At 33.2% G+C, this 12,500-nt stretch overlaps 1 protein-coding gene across 1 annotated transcript in view; it reads right to left on the bottom strand.

Annotated features, from left to right (window-relative positions):
* The window catches only part of LOC136826452 (uncharacterized), a 91,919-nt gene that overhangs the window by 30,177 nt on the left and 49,242 nt on the right, over positions 1-12,500 (bottom strand). The gene's annotated exons all lie outside the window — the stretch shown is intronic.

Below are 12,500 nucleotides of genomic sequence, written 5' to 3'. Positions count from 1 at the left end.
AGCTAGCCAGCCAGCCAGCCAGCCGTCATAGAGGAGGAATCGCACAAGCTTTGATTCTGGGGGCAATGACGACTCCCGGTTTAGATCCGGTTTGTGGAAATCGGCTTCCGATCGGCTTTTCCAGATTCTGGCCTTGCCTGGGGGTGTAAGCGCTTTATCGCAGAATGAATAAATGATCGGAAGTAAGTGGGCTTTCCTTCGCGGCTGTGCTGTGTCTTCTGCTGCGAAAAGGATTTTGTGGGACGGTGGTTGCGCTGTGTCTTCTGCTGCGAATAGGATTTTGTGAGGCCGGTGGTCGGTCGCCCTGTTTGTCGTCATATTTGAGTACGTTGAGTCATTGGGTCTGTCTCTTTTTTTGTCAAATTATTATTATTATTATTATTATTATTATTATTATTATTATTATTATTATTATTATTATTGAAATCGTGTGTTATTCTGTAGTATTGGTAAAGTATTCACTGCCTAAATCTCTACCAAACTCTCCACAGAAGAAAAAAGCTGGACATCAGTGTTTTACCTTCCCAATTGTTTTATTATTATTATTATTATTATTATTATTATTATTATTATTATTATTATTATTATTATTATTGATGAATTCATGAGTTATTCTGTAGTATTGGTAAAGTATTCACTGCCTAAATTTCTTATACCAATCTCTCTAATCTCTCTGCATAAGAAAAAGCTGGACATCAGTGTATTTCCTTCCCAATTGTTTTATTATTATTATTATTATTATTATTATTATTATTATTATTATTATTATTATTATTATTGATATAATGAGTTATTCTTTCTGTGATATAATGAGTTATTCTTTCTGTATATATATATTATTGGTATATTATTCCCTTCCTAAATTTTTTTATACCAAACTCTCTGCATAAGAAGAAAGCTGGACATCAGTGCACTATCGTCTGTACTGATTGACACCAAGTCCAGAGGTGTACACCAAGACTTATTCCATTTAACACCTTATCTTGCTCTGAGCGAGAACCGGCGCTGGCATAAGGCCAGATTAATCTAAACTAACCAGCCAAAACCATCCGTATGGTTTTTATTTTTTACTTCATTCCCCTTGAGGTCTCCTAAAATGTTGAAGTGGAAATTATATACATGTATATATATATATATATATATATATATATATATATATATATATATATATATATATATATATATATATATATATATATATATATATAAATATATAAAAATAACATACTGGCATATTGTTCTGTGAAAGTTTTTTTCGAGTTGACAGAATTGGCCTTTAGAGCCTAATTATAAATATTCGCACATTTGTAATAATCTTCCTGTATGAATCTAAATGTGTATATGTATATATTTATATATTCTGTGTGGCTAATCTACCGGTAATTCACTGCTATTTTAAGTATCACAAAATACTAGACATTAAATACAGAGCAACATATTGCACTTTGATATAATATTAGTACAGTACCGAAGCAAAATTACTCTAATGCTTCCGTCGTTTTTAGCAGGACAGATGCACCAATGATAATAATAAATATATATATAAATTCTTACAGGACAAACCAAAGGTGCCCTAAGCTTTTAGCGCAATGGCTTCCGGAGAACAGAATCCGTGTTTGTGAGCAGGAAACACAAAGTGTTATTTTGCTTTTGTTGTTGTTCTTGTAAGATTTAGGTGGCCCTCAGTCACGTTGGTTGGTATAGATTCAGGAGACTCATGCCAGTCTGGGTCCTTGCACCGTGAAGGTGAAGGTGAAATGGAAGAGATACTAAGAAGCTTGGTGTGAACCTGTGAATTTGACACAGCCGGCTGAGACCGTAGTGTGATTTTATATTTCTATCTTGCTGTCCGGGCTCTCTAACTGTTCTTAATGCAGCTGTGGGGTTTTAGCGCAATTTAACCTTTAGATCCTTAATACTTTTTCTCATTTGTTTTCTGTCCAACCACTTTAACTCCCTCTTTTCACTATCGTAAGTGCAAAGAGGCTGAAAGAACCCCAGTGCTTGGCTATATAGCCTAAATTTCAATATAATTGCGTTCATTCAACACGAGGCACAATTTCAAGTTAAAAAGGGCAATCTTCTGAAAAGTCACGTGTAATTACCTCAGAATAAAACATCTCGTAATAACTGTACAGATAATTATAATCATAAAACATCTTGTAGTAATTGCACAGATCATTTTATCTGTACAATTTGTAAAACATCTTGTTGTAGGCCTAATTGTACAGATCCATTATTTACCTAGAGAGCAAAGGTACTCATCATTAGACTAACAAGTATTTACATCTCAGCCCCGAAAATAAACACACAAACCAAAAGAAAGGAAATAAAGTAGAAGAATAAAATGAATTCCCGATCTACTACGTCTTTCATTCTCCCATACTTACATTCCACATTGGGAATGAAGGCGTTATATGAATGCAATTGAAATGAATACCCTGACTTCAGCTGGAATGATAATTTTTTTTTTTTTGCACCTTAATCTATTAGGACTGCAGTATGTTCCTTAATTAAAGCCATGTGCTTAATGAAACGCGATACTTTGCCGTAACTGTAGGCGGAATTTATAGCTATTGGGAATCATTGGAGTTACAATTGCTTGAATCTGAGAGAGAGAGAGAGAGAGAGAGAGAGAGAGAGAGAGAGAGAGAATGAGAGGTAGGACTAGAACTGCTTTTACGTCGTGTTGACAAAATCATCTTTTATATTCAGTGTTTATTACATTGTGTTTATTACTTTGTTTCTCCTCGATAAAATTGCTTCTAATAATCATCGGTCATTAAATGCATTCATATTTTAATGTTTTGTATTTTGTTATGTTAAAATGTTAATGTTCAGCTTTTACTGAATCATTACCCTGTTTTAGTCGGTACTTTCTCCCTTTTCCCGATTATTGAGAACTGACAAACATCTATTATGTTAAATCCCTTGACTGCCTTTCTGCGTGTGTTGTGTGTGTGTGTGTGCGTGTGTGTGTGTGTCACTCCCCTCCCCCTTCCACCTCCCCCTCCCCTTCCCCCTTCCCTCCCTCCTCCTCCTTCCCATCCCTGTCCAGAAATTCTCAGCATTAAGTGACCCAAAGGTAAATAGTAAAGGATTTTCGGTGATGGTCCGGAACCGCCAGTGGCAACAGCATTGGTTCACAACCCATCAACAGTTGGTGCTGCCCGTAGACTTTTGCTGGCTATTATTAGTAGGGTTAATTTAGCTGTGGGTATGGTACACATATGGGTATGGGTATGGTACACATATGGGTATGGGTATGGTACACATATGGGTATGGTACATATATGGGTATGGGTATGGTATGCATATGGGTATGGGTATGGTACACATATGGGTATGGGCATGGGTATTGGAATGGTATGGTTTGGGTATGGGTATGGATACGGGTATAGTAAGGATATGGGGTTTCAGAATGGGTATGGATATGGGTATCAGTATGGATATGGTATGGGTATGGGTACGGGTATAGGTATGGGTATGGGTATAGATATGGCTATGGTACGGATATGGGTATAGGTATGGGTATGGGTATGGTACAGATATGGGTATGGGTATGGTACGGATATGGGTATGGGTATAGGTATGAACTGCTTTGACCGTTTCTACCGTATATCATATTTAAAAATCCATATTTTTAAAAGAAAACGTATCGCTGAAAATGGGAAAAAAAACCTTATTTAAAATAAAAAAAAAAAAAGACGAAGAAGAAGCGAGAAAGAAAAGGTGAAGTCGTCCACCAATGGCTTAACAGTCGTCCACCTTGTAGGATCTCTCCTTTAGGAAGAGACAAGCTTGAAAGGAACTCAAATCCTTTGAAGGGATATTTGGGACGCGTCGTCAGGAAGAAGTTAGTTGCGTCGCTCTCTCTCTCTCTCTCTCTCTCTCTCTCTCTCTCTCTCTCACTCACACACACACACACACACACACACACACTGAAATAGTGATGCCAGACGCCTATCCATCAATTTCGTTTCCTGGGTATTAGCGCTGCATAGGTTTTGTTCTGGGGCATTTGTGGTGTTTAAAGGGTATGATATTGGTATTGAAATCAGCAGAGACAGCAAGCAGTCTTGCGTTAGATTCTGTGGATCGTGTACGTTTGTTTACGTGTGTATATGTAATCAGATTCATATGACTTTAGCCGCTAATTTGTCGTAAGTCGAATTCTGCATTCATTTAGTGTAAGTGATACTTGTACGGTATTTTGCATTAAGAAATGGTATAAAAACTTACTTATTGCGTTCTTACATTTTATACTTTTCCTGATAACTCTCTCTCTCTCTCTCTCTCTCTCTCTCTATATATATATATATATATATATATATATATATATATATATATATATATATATATATATATGTGTGTGTGTGTGTGTGTGTGTGTGTATATTCAGATGACAGAAATCATAGAACTGGAGTCCTCATTTGAATAAGATTCGCCTATTCCTTTTTTCATTTGATAATCTCCGTCTCTTGTTGATTGTACTTTGCAATTAATGATATATAACAGAGTTTAACGTACACTATAATTATTTGTACATTAATATTATCAGTGCCGTCAGTATACGTATTTCTCTACGAAAACTATAATTATAATATCAGGACAGTAGTTAAACTCAAAGTGTATTTCATGATAAATTAGCAAAATAAGTAGCGATTAAAATACAAAAATGAAATATATTTTCTTATTTCTGGAATCGTTCGCAATAGTTCTCAAATATCCTTTGTTTTAATGATAATCCTCCCAAAATAGGAATATGTAATCCTTCTTATTGTCAGGGACAAAGTACCAGATTTATTCTGAGATATTAAAATAACATGTCTCAGACTGTTTGGTCTTTCCTCAGGCAGAATTTCCTACAGAAGAAGAATGTTCTTTCTCTACACTTTCAGTACAGATCACGCTTTATTGAGGGTCCCAAATATTCGCTTCACGCAAACTAATTTTTAGTCTTCGGTAAAAGAAAACCAATTTTTTATGTCACACTTTTCTGTCCGCACTTTTTTATGTCCGCACTTTTTTAAGTCCCCACTTTTTTCTGTCCCCACTATTTATGTCAGCACATTTTTGTTTTTGTCCGCACTTTTTCTGTCCGCCCACAGATCTTAAATACTGTTGAGGCTAGCGGGCTGCAAATTGGTGTTGATCATCCACCCTCCAGTCATCTAGCCTTAGTAGTTTTTTATTTTAAGGTTAAAGTTAGCCATAATCGTGCTTCTGGCAACGATAAAGGATACCCCACCACCATCCACATTATGGTAATAACCATAAAGTAATTTGTCGAAATTATACCATCCACGTTATGATTATTAACATTAGGTAATTTGCTTGAAATTAAGACATCCAAATTATAATAATGAACATTAAGTAATTTGTTTGAAATTAGACCATCCACATTATGATAATGAACATTAAGTAATGTGCCTGAAGTTAAGCCATCCACATTTTGATCAAGGATATCAAGTAATCTGCTTGAAATTAAAGCGTCCACAATATGATCATGAACGTTAAGTAATTTCCTTGAAATTAAACCATCCACATTATGATAATAAACACTTAGTCATTTTCCTGGAATTAAACCATCCACATTATGATAATCAACATTAAGCAATCTTCTGGAAATTAAACCATCCACAACATGATAATGTATAGTAAGTAATTTCCTTGAAATCAAACCATCCACATTATGATAATCAGCACAGTAATTTGCATGTAATTAAACCATCCACAAGATGATCATGTATAATAAGTAATTTGCATAAAATTAAACCATCCACAATATGATCATGTATAATAAGTAATTTCTATGAAGGAAATTTGCTTTTCAATGAAATTTCCTCCCCAAAGACACGTGACTTAAGACTGAGAGGTCGAATATATTCAGCACCTCGAGTGATACGACAAGGCGAGAATAGGGACCCCCAATTTGATATACTAAATTCTTTCTCGAGGTCCTTCTCAAGTTTTTGCCCAGACGCCAACGGTATCGTTCATTAATTAAGATTTTATTTTCCATCTTTTTTTTAATCCGTTCTCTATAAAATGCCAATCTCAAACTCTCTTTAATCTTATTTCTTTTTCTTTATTTTTACGCAATTCCCTCTCTCCTCCTTTCATCACCAGCGTGAGATAAAAAAAAGAAAGATAATAAACATTGGGGGGAAAGAGAAGAACGTCGGGAGGAGATGGGGTGGTAATGAGGGGTTGATGAGGGGGGAGGGGGAGAACCCATCCCCCTCCCCCGCCGAGCCTTCCTCCTCTTTCCCCCCTCCCGCCCCTCCACAAACACATTTTATTTTTTTCGGAAATAAGTGTATCTCTTTTCGGGAAGTAAGTTTATGGTCATGGCCCTTCGAGAATTGCCTTTTCGTTCTACAGGATTTCATGGTTGGCTGGGGAAGGTCTGTTTCACCCATCATATCAGCTCTCACCAATTAACACACACACACACACACACACACACACACACACACACACACATATATATATATATATATATATATATATATATATATATATATATATATATATATATATATATATATATATATATATATATATATATATATATATATATATATTTAAATATATATTTATATATATAATATATATACACATATATATACATATATATATATATATATATATATATATATATATATATATATATATATATATGTATATATGTATACATATGTATATATACACACACGTGCGTTCACAGACACATAAACACATTAATTTCTCATTACCAAAATAACTTACAATAACTAAACGGATTCTTGGCTTTCAAGAATTTAGATATTTGTTTTTATATATTATTATATATATTATATATATACATATTTATATATATCTATAATAATAATATCCGAGTGGACCTTGTTTGTCCTCCTCCGGGTGACAATAGGGCAGACATGACACAGCCACCCACCCCCTGCAAACCGGTTTGTCCATCCCGGGTGGGGGCGGGGTTGGTAGAGGATCGGGAGGGTAGGGGAGACAGAAGCGCCGAGTTCCAGCAGCGCGGTACAATCTCATTTATAATATATATATATATATATATATATATATATATATATATATATATATATATATATATATATATATATATATATATATATATATATATATAATGTCAAATTCCTAGCATAAAAACATTTTATTTCGCCATCGGAAAACCTAAATGAAAAAATGAAGAATTTATTTAGATGATACATTTTGAAAAACGTTGCCAATGTTTTGTGCTATTGTCCTATTTCTCTGGGCTACCTGTACAAGAAAAACACACAAAAGATTTATCAGCAATTTATCGATATTTTATCCACTCTCTCTCTCTCTCTCTCTCTCTCTCTCTCTCTCTCTCTCTCTCTCTCTCTCTCTCTCTCTATATATATATATATATATATATATATATATATATATATATATATATATATATATATATATATATATATATATATATATATATATATATATATATATATATATATATATATGTATATATATATATATATATATATATATATATATATATATATATAAATATATATCTATATATATATGTGTGTGTATTAGATAGATAGTTTTATATACATTATATATATATATATATATATATATATATATATATATATATATATATATATATATTATTCAGATAGATAGTTATATCTATACATATACATACATATATACACACAAACATATATATATATACACATACACAAACATCTTGAATCACAATGGCCTTTTCCTACGGGCGCAAACAACTTCCAAGTAAAAAAGTTATGAGGGTTTTATCACAGTTTCTTCTAATTCCTGACACCTGAAGGGTCAAAATTAATATTTCCTCATAATTAATCACCTTTGAATGTCTTCACTCTGAACAAAAACAAGAGTTATGAATATATTGATGCACTGAAGTTTTAAGAGATCCTGGAATCCTATTTTTGCTTCATGTATCTTCTTTCCTTCAGCTGATTATTATTATTATTATTATTATTATTATTATTATTATTATTATTATTATTATTATTATTATTCAGAAAATGAACCCTCTTCCTATGCAACAAGCCCACCACAGGGGCCATTGACTTGAAATTCAAGCTTCCAAAGAGTATTATTATTATTATTATTATTATTATTATTATTATTATTATTATTATTATTATTATTATTCAGAAAATGAACACAATTCCATGGAACAAGCCCACCACATGGGCCATTGACTTGAAATTCAAGCTTCAAAGGAATATTATTATTATTATTATTATTATTATTATTATTATTATTATTATTATTATTATTATTATTATTATTATTCAGAAGATGGACCTATTCATATGGAACAAGCCCAACCATAGGGCCCACTGGCTTCAAATTCAAGCTTCAAAGAATTATTATTATTATTATTATTATTATTATTATTATTCAGCTGCATTTATTTTGTTAAGACTATTTCTATTTTCAGAAGATGGACCCTATTCAGTGGATGGAACAAGCCGCCTATCATCAGGCATTGAACTAAATTGCAAGAACAGGTTGTTCTGCTTCAAAGAATATTATCTCCTTCGGTGGGTCTGCTCGTCCGCTATTCATCCATTGCTGTTGTTGATGCTTCGTCGTGCAGGTCGCGCAACTCCGACGTCTTAGTTCCCAATTATTGCAGGAGGGACCACCTGAAGCTCCTGGTATCTTCGCTTGTTCTTGCTGAGGGGTCGGTCTTAAATTAGTAAACCAGCAGACCAAAACAGGTTTTATTATTATTATTATTAAATAAGAGTCAGTTGTAGGAAACTTCCAAAGAAAAAAAAAATTATTTTGGAGATTATTATTATTATTATTATTATTATTATTATTATTATTATTATTATTATTATTATTATTATTATTCTTAAGATGAACCCTATTCATATGGAACAAGCCCACCATAGGGGCCACTGACTTCAAATTCAAGCTTCAAAGAATATTATTATTATTATTATTATTATTATTATTATTATTATTATTATTATTATTATTATTCAGAAGATGAACCTTATTCGTATGGAACAAGCCCACCAAAGGGGCCATTGACTTGAAATTCAGCTTTCCAAAGAATATTACAGTGTTCATTCGAAAGAAATTACAGAAGATAATAGGAAATAGAGGAAGAACAGATTAGTTGTTAGAAAAGAGGAAAGTTGTATTAATAAATTAATAAAAGTATAAATATATTATTAAAAAATATGCTTGCAAGCATATAAGTCTTTATTTACAATATTTATTATATATTTGTTATCTGTTACGTATTTTATATATGTGTTTTGAGGAATGTAATATTCACTTTGTTAACGGCTGAATCTAGGACCGAGCCCCAGGCGAGTATGGAGTGCCATGGGCGCATTGAATAAAACTCACTGTGCCTCTTAGGGAACCAAGTGGAGAAAGGTATCTGGTGGTTAGTCCACTGCAGTGGGCCTCACCCACTGTCAAAGAAAGGCGAATTTTAGAGGGCTGCAAATTGGTATGGTGATCGTCCACCCTCCAGTCATCAAACATACCAAATTGCAGCCCTCTAGCCTCAGTAGTTTTGATCTTATTTAAGGTTAAAGGTAGCCATGATCGTGCGTCTGGCACCGCTATAGGTGCCAACAACACAGGCTGCCACCGGGCCGTGGCTGTGAGTTTCATAAAGCATTATACACTATACAGAAAACTCGATTGCGCCGAAGAAACTTCGGCGCATTTTTCACTTGTTTATTAACCTAAGCACAACAAACCATTATTCTTCTCCTGAATAATATTATTATATATTTAAGCCTTCACAATACGTCAGCTTTTAGGCTCTATTATACTTTTCCTTTTGCCTCTTGTTATTTTGAAATGTATGCTAATCGGATATTAGAGGCGTTGATTAGATTTGAGTCTATTTTTCATATTTTTTTGTACCGTTTTGAATTTTTCAAATAACTCCGTTATAGTTTTCCAGGCGGGTAGAGCCATCACATTTTTATGCAATAACGCAATGCAATTACAGATTTCTATTGCTAGTGCGCAATAAGTCCCGAATTTTCGTCTCTCTTCATTTTTTTTTTTGGCAACACTTATTTTTTTTTTTTTTTTGCCATTGAACGTTTTTTCCCTGCGTGATTTTTTCCTTCAGATGATTTTTTTTCGTAATTTTTTTCGCATTTATCGCCTGTTTTTTCATCCAAATCATTTCCCATCTGTAGTTTTTTTTGTAGTTTTTTTCCTGGGCGATTTTCCAGTTAATGGTTATGATGGAAAATTTTTTTTTTATCAACTTAAAAAGTTTTATTAACTTAAAAACGTTCCCGTAGTTTTTTCTGTATTATTTTCCCTTATTTTTCTCCCCTTTCCTGTAATTTTTTATTTTTATTTTTATAGCATTCACAATGGCGCCCGAGTGAGAGAAAGGATTTCCAATTGAACAGGTAATCACACGCGGGAGGTAATTAGCGGTAATTGTAATTATCGTTAAGTGAACTGTCATTATTGCTGATGATTAGCGATGTCAATAGCGCTGACATCAGCGCAACTGGCCAGGAAATACATGAGGGACTTGGTGTGCGCCTGGTTATTATTGTTATAATTATTGCTGTTGTTGATGTTGTTGCTGGTTGTGGTTATATTATGTACTACAATTTTTTTATTATTTTTTTTTACTATTATATGTTACTGGGTATTTTTTTTCCAACATTTTTCCTTTTAATTTTTTCCGTCATTATCGTACAATATATTATTTTTTGAACGTATATTTTTAACATTTAATTTTAGAGTTGTGAAGTTATGGGATGTTACTTCTTTTATATTATATCAAAAGTTAAAAAAAAACTTTTCCAGAATAATGGTTAATTTCTCCAGACTCTCACGCTCATATATATATATATATATATATATATATATATATATATATATATATATATATATATATATATATATATATATATATATATATATATATATATATATATATATATATATATATATATATATATATATTATATATATATATATATATATATATATATATATAAAAACATATATATATATATATATATATATATATACATTAGTTGTCATCAATTTTCTTAAATTTTTGGTCATTTTTTTATGGTATCATTCATTTTCGAGATTATTTTTATTAATACTCACAAAATCTTTCATCAGGTGTTCCTGAAATTTGACAGGAAGTCACTTGACCAAAATATTAATATTAGCCAGTGTGACACCTTAGTTGCAAAACCTGAACTCTGCAACACAAAGGCGCCTATCAGGAAAAGCAGCCCAGTTCGGAAAAACGAATTCAGAAGTAAAGAATAAGCTATATACGCGAAATAGCAAAGAAAAATCGTGTGAGTCTACTCAATAAAAATATAAATGCACTGGAACCTAGTATGAACTTTTTAGTTTCCACAGTTCAGTTATGAGACGACGAAAACTACTTCTAAAATGTGGTCAAATCTGGAACAATACTTCAAGTCTTGCTATTAAACTTCGCAAACAAACTGTGGAAGGTCTGAATGCAAATAATCAGCATCATTTTAAATATATTGAAAAAAGCATACACACTGAGCTAAGTGAACGACATTACCACAGATGATTACAATAATAAGACGTGGAACGGGAAATTTAATGTCAGTCAAGTTTTTATCCGACAATTTAAAACGGATGGTCAGCTGCTGAAGACGAAACCGGTATTAACCCGGTATGTTTCCACCTTTGTCAAAGTCCACGGTAAACTTATGCTAAGTAAATGGACGGCCTCACGAAGATATCGTTTATTGATATAATTTGTCGACCAAACACTATAGAAATGGGTGTATATAATACTTTGATCCCCGAGGGGCTAGTACTAAACACGGCGTCCCAAGGAGCTTCCGCCATGTTTAGTACTACTCTGAGACGCTAGTACGAAATGCAACGTCCCAAGGAGCTTCCGCCACGTTTAGTGCTACTCTGAGGTGCTAGTACTAAATGCGGTGTTGCAGGAACTAAACGCGGCGTCCCATGGGCTTCCACCATAGTACTACTTTGAGGTGCTAGTACTAAACACGGCGTCCCAAGGGGCTTCCGCCATGTTTAGTACTACTTTGAGGTGCTAGTACTAAACGCGGCGTCCCAAGGGGCTTCCGCCATGTTTAGTACTACTTTGAGGTGCTAGTACTAAACACGGTGTCCCAAGGAGCTTCCGTCATGTTTAGTACTAGCATCTCGGAGTAGGCTTTGATACCGACGAAACCATAAAATTCTCTCTCTTAGTTTCATATAAACTAAATGTCTCTTGATTTTATTTGGGCAGGATAACCTTTAGAACTTTTATAAGATATGTCAATTAGGTGTTATGTTGAATATTCGTGTTTTCGTAAAAAAGAAAAAGAGAGAAATAGACATAATAGTAAAGATCGGATTAATATGTTATTATGATTATATTCCACTGTATAAATATACCTATATAATGGTTGCGCCATCTGTAGTCGACCCTT

Source organism: Macrobrachium rosenbergii, chromosome 41 (assembly GCF_040412425.1).
Source record: "Macrobrachium rosenbergii isolate ZJJX-2024 chromosome 41, ASM4041242v1, whole genome shotgun sequence".
Taxonomy (NCBI): domain Eukaryota; kingdom Metazoa; phylum Arthropoda; class Malacostraca; order Decapoda; family Palaemonidae; genus Macrobrachium; species Macrobrachium rosenbergii.
This window is presented reverse-complemented; position numbering and strand designations above follow the sequence as displayed.